The sequence below is a fragment of the Coptis chinensis genome, chromosome 4, assembly GCF_015680905.1.
Source record: "Coptis chinensis isolate HL-2020 chromosome 4, ASM1568090v1, whole genome shotgun sequence".
Taxonomy (NCBI): Eukaryota; Viridiplantae; Streptophyta; class Magnoliopsida; order Ranunculales; family Ranunculaceae; genus Coptis; species Coptis chinensis.
The window spans coordinates 31,243,653-31,251,598 of NC_141459.1; the positions used below are offsets into that span (position 1 = coordinate 31,243,653).

A 7,946-nucleotide genomic window follows, 5' to 3' on the forward strand; every position below is an offset into this window, starting at 1 on the left:
AATGATTTTCAACTGATTTTGTAAATCTTAATAGAATTCAATTGAGAATCATGTTGCCATCTCGTTAGGATTTCTAGTGTCTTACCTAGACCAACGTAAACTTCCACTCTCTGTGAGGGAAGAATTTAATTAACATTATAACTATTCTCTTTAAACTTTTAATTTGATGTGCTGACCTTGTCATAATATTCATGATATTGTAACTTCATAATTTTTTCAAAATCTGGTGTGAATGGGTTTATGCTTTTTAGGTTACAGTTTCATAACATAATCACTTGTTAAGTGTAGTACATCTCTATCAAAAGTTGTTAATGTGGTTATAACTTGTAAATCATGATATCGTTCTCCATGCAGGGCTTATCGTGCATTCTATATCCTGAATTGGATCTACCGTTACTTTGTGGAGAAGCAGTTTAGTCGATGGATATGTAAGTTTCATATACATTTTCATGTTCATAAGTCAAAACTTGAACTGATATTGAAGTTTGACTCCTATTTTATTGTCTTGTACGTATCCAGCTTGTGTCGATGGCCTTGTTCAGACAACTCTCTATGCTGGCTTCTTTTACTATTACTTCTTGAGGTAACATTATCTATGCTTAGATGTTTTTGTAGTTGCGAATTTGGATGGTTTTTATTTACTTCATCAAAATAAATGTTTGTTTCCCTGTGTTTGCTATGAGTGGATCTATAAGCTCAATATGGAAAGAGCGCTCACTAGTTGAGAGGTTGATGGTTTGAATCCATCTGGGTCTAATATCATGATACAAGAAAAGTGTCTTTTATCTTTTGAGATGTTTTCCTCACCATTGATCCTCCTCTTTTTGTTGCTCTTTGTGTCGTTATATTGAACTTAGCTAAGAAGAGTGCTTGCTTCTATAGTTCTATAAGTTTTAGTGCAGGATTTTGCATGTAAGCGTGATCCATGCCACCATATATGGTATGTTTACTATTACAGATCGAGCTCTGTATTTCATTGAAAATGGGCACTCCTGTTCTCCCTGTTAAATTCAAGTTCAGATCATTGTGACATTGGTCTTAGAATGTGCTCAATTATGAAACCCAAGTTATGTCAGTGGCAAATGATCTCCCACCTCCACTTCTCTTTTTTTCGACTATTTGTTCTCTCATAAGCGACTACCTTCACCTTGAGAATTGACTTAGCAGTTGGGATTCCTCATTATTGAAAAACAATTTGAATCATTACGAAGCACATAAACACCATCTTTCATACCATATACTTCTTTAAAATGACCAAAGGGAAATAATAACACAACTTATGATGACACTCCTTTTTAGTTATTGCCTTATTTTCTCTTTCATGTCCGTTCATGATGTTGTCCCACCATATGAAGGTGGCCTAACAAATGCAGGGTTAGAAACAGATGCTATGCATATGGCAGAAGGCAGAAATGGGAAGTACAATCTAAACACAAATGGGCCAAAGGTTGTTAGGGGGTTGGGCAATTGTCTTAATAGAAAACACTGCTGTAAAGATAGAAACAGAAGTGAAGAAAATGTGCCACATGCAGAATAAGAAGAAGACAGGAACAGATACAACAAGAGTACTACAAGTGGTAGCATTGCAGAGGAAACCAAGTCACAAGAGCAAACTAATGCAGCTGCAGAGAGATGCAACATGGAGATAACAGATGCAAGCATTTATTCATGAGTAGTGACAAGTATGAAGGGATTATGGAATAAACTAATGACGGCATGCCACCAAGAAAAGATGGATACAACAAAACAATTTCAAGGAATGCAAAGGTTAGCAGCAGTGAAGAAGGGCCTAAATCTGGTCTCTTTATCCACACGCACCTCCATCTCCATAGCATGTTGGAATATGAGGGGTTTCAACAAAGCTTTTAAGCAAGTTGAAGTTAAAGACATGAACAGGAAGCATGCAACCAGTGTCATGGGGCTGGTTGCGAAAATAGTTAAAAGGAATTTTTTCTTAACAAAGAGAAGTCAGCACCCGTAGCAAGCAGAAAAGTTGAAAAGGAGTTTGAGCATATAAAACACCATTGTTCAGTATATATGCCATCCAGTATCCACAAACAAAGTCAGTTTTGGATCTTGGAGATTATCCTTCTTGTTATTTCCTATATAATGTACTCTCCAATCTAACAAAAGCACTTATCCTATAATTAAATAAGCACAGAGTAATTCTTGAGAAACTGATGGTTCATCCATAGAAAACAATTAGTAAGTTAAAAAGATAGTTAAAAAATACGTACGTTAGCGTCAATAATGGTACAACTTTTTTATTTTTCAATCTAACAGCTAAAACTAATCTGGATAAACATATTGTAGGTTCTGCATATTGATCGAAACCGATCCAGCCCACCTGCCCAATTTTCCTTTCAGAACAGTTTTCCACACTGCTGCTTCTGGCCATTTAACAGACTGTCAATCTCGTCAAATCGAAGGTAAAGGAGCAATATCCTTTAGCACAACAGACACAAAATGTCCTTTGTTTATGTGGCAAATGGCGATTATCCGGAACATTTCTTCTGGACCTGTCCTCAACAGAAAGTACGTGACACCTAATTGCGACGGTGCTATGGTGTCAAAAATAAAATTAAAAGCACTTGCGACTATGGAACCCATGTCCGGGAGATCAAGCCATTCTTTCTCATTCATTGTAGAAGACTTGGTATATTCTAAGTTTCTTTTGTGGTTTTCAAACCCATCATTACCGTACAACTCTGCATAGTAATATGCATATTACATAAACTCTTCCAGCATAAGACCCCTTACTGTCCGCCATGTTAAATCATCTGTATGTCCTAGCAATGTAGCTATGGATCTATAACCACAATGCCCATCCGAGGTTACCTCAACCAAATCTTCAATCATATCGCACATCAAATTAAAGGATTAAAGTCACGTAAAATATTTCCCCACTTATGCTCAATTTCTCCATCTTTTAGAATTATCTCTAACCTAGTATTTTTTTTTTCCTGCTTCTCTTCATTTTCTCTTTGGCCTCGTTAATGAGTTCTTGAAAGCTAAACGAGTCAAGGTCAGATGATCCACTCACTTCCAGATGAACATCTTCATTTAAATTAGGAAGTCTGCATATATTGGTTAAAGAATTGGGACATGCAGCTGCTTCACCAATGTCAGAATGAACATTTTGGTCATTGCTTGTGCTTTGAGCAATATTTGTATCACCGTGTTCTTCAAAAAGGAAATTAGTATGAGACAAGTTAGAATGTTACCCAAAAGTGAAATAAGACCAAGCCAACCGAAAAGAAGAACAAACCGAGATATACACTATTACTACAGAACTCTCAAACTAAACTACATAAAACAAGCTGCTAGGATTGACATTTAGAACTAAAACACCAATACATAGAGGAAATATATCTAAAAAATATCAATCTAGTACGTAAGGCAGTAAGGGGGTTGAATCAATGCGTTAAGAATTAGGATTGAAACCCACACTCAAGAACCCATCGATCTATACCCACTGCTCATTACCAACAAATAATGTACTTAATTACCTAAAAACAGTTTAATATGCAATCCTAACAAGTATATATATATATACATATATGACAAACCTTTTTTGTTTTTGTTTCTCTTTTTTGAAGTCTCCTGTGTTATGCTTGTGCGCTTCTTTTTAGTTTGCTCCTATACCTATACAACCTGCTCAACATCTTACTAAAATTAATTCAACAAGCTTGGGCATTACAATATATATATATATATATATATATATATATATATATATATATATCGAGCAGGTTCCGTTTACCACATTTTTTATACTATAGTTTATACCACACCCTCCTACAAAATGAGTTAAAGGCTAATAATTTGTGGATATAATCTACTAATCATAGATAGCATCTACACAAAAATTCATCTCATTTGAAAATCTCTATTCTAGTTAAAAAATCATTGTCAACTTTGAATTTTTTTTTAACTCAGTTATTATTCGATTTTGCAATCATCTTTTGACATAGTTAAACATTATCAAATGAGTTGAAATTTTATAGAGGTGATCTTCATGGTTAGTTGAACACATCCACAAAAAACTAAGTTATAATTCGCGTTGTAGGTGAAGTTATGGGGCATGGTATAAACTATGGTATAAAAAAAGTATGGTAAATGTAACCCCTTTATATATATATATATATATATATATATATATATATATATATATATATATATATATATATATATATTTGGATTTACCTTTCCTATACCTATACAACCTGCTCAACATCTTACTAAAATTAATTCAACAAGTTTGGGCATTACAATTGATATAATTTAACAAACTCAAATCAAGAACCAAAAATGCTTCCACCCAAGTCTAGTATATATATATTATGGGGAGGGATCAATGTACCATGGTTTTCATACCATGGTTTATACCATGACCCACAACTTCACCCACAAGATGAACTAGAACCTAATTTTTTGTGGATATGTCCAAAAGACCTTGGAGATCACCTCCACAAAATTTTAGCTCATTTGATGATGTTTAACATTGTCAAAAGATGATTGCAAAATCGAAAAATCGGGGCCGTTAAAAAAAATTTAAAGTTGTCAACAATTTTTAATTAGGTTAGAGATTTCCAAATGAGCCGAATTTTTATGGAAAATCTATCCATAGTTAGGAGATGATATCCACAAAATATTAGCTTTTAACTCATCTTGTAAAGGGGCGTGGTATAAACTATGATATAAAAAACCATGGTAAATATATATACAGTTTTGTTCTCATGCAGACTGTTAAGTTACATATTTGGAGCGGACTCAAACTCAAAAAGAAACTCACTCTTCTAATTTAGTATTTTGTATTCTTTCATTAAATTTAACTAAATTAGGTCCCACAAATATATTCACGTGACTCTCTTTTTTAATTCTCTCTTCCCATTTTATCTCCCCAAACAACACACGCTCTCTCTCCTCACTCTCTCTCTCTAAAAGTAATTTCTCTCTCTTTATTTGACTTTTCTCCTCACTCTCTCACTCTCTAATTTCTCCTCACTCTCTCTCTCTAAAAATTTACTAGAAATAATTGTATTGGTAACAGAATATAAGTAATGTGAAGCAAACACATGCAAACTAGAACATACAGATGAAAGAATAAAACAAAAACTAAAAGAATATGCTTGAAATAAGGACTTAGGAAAACAATCGAACCCAGTTGGTTCGTACTTCGACTGTTTTAACTCTCAAGACTTTGAAGGCGATTAGTATTGGAACTCAACCCCACCATAGAGATCTGAAATGTGCAATAGTCACGCCTAGTTCCAATACCCTTTTGGTCGTTGAAATTTCAGAAGACTCTTCTTGATGGATGTAGCGACCTTCAGTGTTCTCATTGTTGTTAATATTTGAAGCTCTAAAAGTCCTATCATTTAGTCTTGACCTTGATTGGTTCTGAGTCTAGGTGCGACACAAGGATAATTTCAGTGGTTGTTTTTATCAATTTGAGTAATGTCTATATATGAGCGTTGATTTGACTTTCATCCAATTAAAAGATTTTCAGATGGTCCATATATTTTTCTCGATAAAGTCAATGTAGAAGAATCAGGAACTTAAATGCATAATCTGTTTAAAGTTAAAAATCTGAAGATGTAACTAGTAAGTTGCAGTGCTATGAAAGTTAAATACTCACTTTAAAGGTTCTTTGTTGAAACGCAAGCTGCCTGTTTTTGTTTTTTTTTTGTTCAGTTTCAAACTGATGTGATATTTACTATTCTCTACAGCGACCTGTTCCTCTTCTCATACTCAAAATACTCTAGAAGGACATTGGGCTCGGATCTGTGTTGTGGTTATGATCTACTTCGTAACTCTCATTGCTCTCTTTCGTTCAATGACTTGCAACTTGCTTGACCAAAAGGCTCCCTTGCTCATTGCCCAATGATGACAACTGCATTTCAAACCTGACATCTGACAACTCAGCCAAGGATGAGTTCGCTTCCCCCTCACCAATTCCAGGAGTCATTGAGGCAGACCTTATTTGCTCCTTGCAGAAAAGACTTAATTACCGAGCTAGAAGAGAAAGTTCAGGCTCTCCAAACAAAGCCATTGGAGATGCCTTCTGCGAAAGAAGAGTTGCTGAATGCTGCCATTTGTCGGGTGGAGGCATTGGAAGCTGAATTAATTGCCACAAAGAAGGTATACTTTCACATGTTTACTTTTATGTTACTGTCTCAACAACCAACACTTAAAACAACATTGATCTAGTGCTCACTGGAATGAAGTTTATTGTGTCGAACAAGTGCCTCACCTTCCAAGTTTTTTCCTTGTCATCACTCGAGCACCTCTGCACCTGGGAGCACCAAATGATCTTTTTGCTGAATTGTTTTACATTTACTAAGATCTGTTTTTAGCATCGTAGTCACTCGATAATACACGTGATAATGCTCTTCTATAGAAAGCATTGATTAATTACTTTAAAAGATTACATTTGTTTTATTGTACTTTTCATACGCATTGGTACCGTGTTTCGTAATAGAGCTTATCACCGACCTAAAATTTAGGTTCAAGGAGAGGGAGTGTGTCATGGGAACCTTTGAGAGGGACTTGCGTTTACCTGTTACATGTGTTGATGCAACGGAGCAATTTCTCAGTAAGTTGAAAGGAATCGTAGATCCTGAGGCTAAAAGGAAGATAATTGGTAAGGAGTTCATCTGCATTTTTGATGAATTTGCACAAGAGTTGGAGCAGACAATAGGAAGGAAACCAGTCTACCTCAGACATTCACATACTTGGCATGTAGTGCGGATGATTTCCCATGTTGGTTAGATGAAAATGAATATGTATATATAATATAAGTATGTGGGACTACAACTGTACTTGTGGTTTTTTGTCACACCAATTTGTACTATCAAAAACTAATGTCAGAAATAGTGGAACAAGACAAACAATAAGTGAACTTCACTTAGTTGGAAACTTGGAATAAAATCATTTAGCAAACATGTAACGTGAACTAGCTAAAGGTACTTAAAATGATAAGTTTAAAAATAACAAAGGAACACCTCAATTGAACACCTCAATTCACATACAAAAAAAACAACGCTAATTCTAACTATTTAATTTACTGAATAAAAATGCCACCAGTTCACTATTTTCACACTTGATTCTCTCACAATCATGATCCACTCAAGACAAATGTTCAACTTGTGTAGAGACTGACGAGTTACCACCACCATCTGCTGAACTCTGAGTGCCAGTTGAACCTGCAAAAGCCAATATTAAACTCAATACAAATTAAAAATAAAAGAGTACGTATTAAATAAAAATAATAAACAATCGAACATTACCAATCAACTTCGCATTTTTCTTTTGTCGTGGTGATTGCCCTTAAAGTCCACATCCATTCTGACTTTGCTTGAACTTGTGCTTGAACCTGCCTTCTTTTTTTCCCCCTTGCAATCTATGTTTCCAACTCCCCTTTGCTTTAGCTAGATTCGGCTCATTCTAAGTCACATGTCGAGGCATTTTTTACTTCTGAGAAATTCCAACTCCTTTAATAGCCAGCACTTCCTTAATCATTTCATGTACCACTTTCAAATGTTGCTCATAGATTTCACTTACTTCTTCACAAGCTACAGCGTCATCAAGTACCCTTGAAGTAAGATGAGATAATTTTGTGTGCCTCAACAACATAAAGTCGTTACTACTTTCTTTCACCTCTTTCCCACCATCTGCTATTATTTCTTCCAATTTTGTATCTTTCTTCCATCTACTCAATATATAAGCATCCGACAAGTAAACAATTTGACTAATTTTCAAGTAAGCCAAAATGTGTCTACAATGAATTCCTTCAAATTCAAATTTTTTGCAACTACAAGTAGCAAAATTTAGAGCCTTATCATATACAACTTTCCGCGGTCTAGAATCTCTTGCACTTGGCCTTTTCACCATGTAGACAACCTGTTTTTCATCATCTACTGAACTTTCAATCAAGTACTCCA

The 7,946-nt window shown here is 35.0% G+C and overlaps 1 long non-coding RNA gene across 1 annotated transcript; it reads left to right on the top strand.

Moving 5' to 3' along the window:
- The first annotated feature begins 5,643 nt into the window (after positions 1–5,643).
- LOC147503181 (uncharacterized) lies at positions 5,644–6,841 on the top strand. The gene is made up of 2 exons (XR_015220138.1): positions 5,644–6,144; positions 6,510–6,841. It is a non-coding gene; the product is annotated as an uncharacterized LOC147503181 (long non-coding RNA).
- The last annotated feature ends 1,105 nt before the right edge of the window (positions 6,842–7,946 follow it).